This window comes from Papaver somniferum, chromosome 10, assembly GCF_003573695.1.
Source record: "Papaver somniferum cultivar HN1 chromosome 10, ASM357369v1, whole genome shotgun sequence".
Classification (NCBI taxonomy): domain Eukaryota; kingdom Viridiplantae; phylum Streptophyta; class Magnoliopsida; order Ranunculales; family Papaveraceae; genus Papaver; species Papaver somniferum.
Window position 1 is genome coordinate 42,456,521 of NC_039367.1, and position 2,483 is coordinate 42,459,003.

A 2,483-nucleotide genomic window follows, 5' to 3' on the forward strand; every position below is an offset into this window, starting at 1 on the left:
GTCCAAGGAGAATATCGCGCAATCTTTGACGAAAGGTTTGTACAAAGAGATAGTTAAAAATGCATCGAGGGGGTTGGGGCTTAAGCTCATATATTAAACTTGCCATGAAGGATACTCAACCTTGCTGACTGGAGATCCCATGATCAAGGTTTCGAATGAGACAACTAATTTGTGGTGGGTAAAGGTAAACATTATCAGAGATTTTCATTCTCTGTCCCTTCCCTATGGTGTAGACGTGATAGTGTGACTGCATGTGGAGGATGACTTTTTAATAAGTCTTAATGAGTTCTATAGTTTCAATTTAAGATTGAAGTGGGGTGTAGCAGTAACACTCTTTATGGAAACTCACCTATCTGAATGAGGAAGTGGGTCGCTTCCTGTGAGAATATGAGCTGATTCTCTAGAGCATTCTGAGAAACAGGATACGTCCAGGGCCAAAACGGACAAAACGGCACGAGCTTGGCAGCAATCTTGGAGATATCACCCGTGGTTGTTATCACGAATTACATCAAATGCTAGCAGTTCAAGACATAGTTCACTGTCTCTAGCAAGTAATTCTGGTAATATCTCACTAAGCAAAGGTTCAAGACCTCATGGACACCTCTGCCTAAAATGGTATTTCCTGCGTTTTTTATGTGATTTTCATTTTGATGGTTTTGGTATTACTGGAACTTAGGACCTAAAGGTCACTAAGGGTTCACTAGTTCATGCTTTTTCACTTTGGTGAAAGATACCTATAGTCTCACCATGTGAGAATTAAAGATGAAAGCTCTCAATACTATTATGATTTATGCAATCCATGGTATGACCCTGGGGTCAACACACTTTTGTGTGAGGGAGAGGACGTAGAAATGACTAGTATGATTTCAACACTTGCACGATCAGTCTGTTTGGATCGTGAGGTTGGGATGTTTATTTACCAAGATCTATCTGTGTTTTCATGTTTTATTGAGTTTTCATTCATGTGGGGGATTGTTGGAAAACGATTAATAAAAAAAAATTTTTTTTTTTAAAGTTTTAATAAAAAATTATAATTTATTGTTTTATTTTGTGAATGAAACTTTTTAGTCCCACATCGTGGAGTTTCCAATTTTTAGTAGTTTTAAGAAACTATATAAAGCTTTTAGTCCCACATCGGGGAGTTTTTCTTCTTAAGTTGTATTTGCCAATTATATAAAGAAATTCACTACTTTTGTAAAATCAATGGGAAAGGGGTTGCTCTATATTTTAGAGGGACCCCTAAGGGAAAATATTTTATAGCGGTTTTTAAGCATTCGCGATTTTCCTTAACGGTTTTTTCGGAGTTGCCAAGCTCAAGTTGAGCATCTACTACATATGCTAGTAGTAGGTGTATTAGGGTGTTTTATCCTGGAGATATCCGTCCTGTGAGGGCTATAGCATCACTCTTGAGTGTAGCCGGGCGCTAATGTCTTAAGGACAGCGTGTTGAACACGTGACTCACTCTATTTTCCAAAGTTTTTCCTTGTTGCTGTTGCGGAGATACGGGGAGCTTGTTCGTTTCGTCAAAGCAATCACTTCCATTATAAAGGAGCTAAGTATCAATAACTTTTGCTTATTTGATTTTTCTTTGTTTTTGATTATTGCACCCAACACTTGATATAAAAGGGCACGGAGAAACAAACATATGGAGGAGGCCGGCTGCAGAGCCGAGAATAGGCAGAGAAACAAAGGGAGGCGCAGCAACAGTGAGGAAGAGAGGATTACGGTTTGAAGTTCCATTTTTTCGATTGCCATTTGTTTTGTTTGTGATTCTCTTAATATATTAATGGCTTTTGAGAAAGCCATGTCTTGCTAAGATCTTGTAACTAGGGTTTTATAGATTGAAACCACTTGGAGTATTAGGCTATTTTGGAATTGAATAAACTTGAGTAAAGACTATGATGATTTGATTTTATTAATTCTTGATATTATTTATCGATTTATCAAAATATGAGTTGTTGCTTCACCGGTTTATTATAACCTTTGTGCATAATTGTTAGGGTCACAAATATATTTGTCTCATTGTCTGATATTTCATGCTTTGGTAAATCCTTTGATGGGGTATGCTTAGAATAGCGTATATTATTTGTGAACTTGTATTTAGTTTCGTATAACTTTCTCGCTAACGCAATTTGATGGTGCATGCTTAGGTTTAGTCTTTTGATGTGCCATGCTTAGGGTGTCCCAGTGATATTTTCGATTCTAATAAATATAATTGGTGACGTCGATAGAACGAACGATAATTAAATATTCATGAATTATGTTTCATTTCAGTAATTGAATAGAAATAGTGGTGAATACTATAAACTCTGGTTACCGACTTTTTCACTGGATTCATCATTCATTTTATTAGTTTAATTTATTTTCTTTGGTTTTATTATTTTAAAAATCCAAAAACATCATTCCTGGTTAATTTATTAGATATTGATTACAGTATTTCCACCGCTCCTCGTGGGAACGACCCGTACTTGCCTCTGTCTACT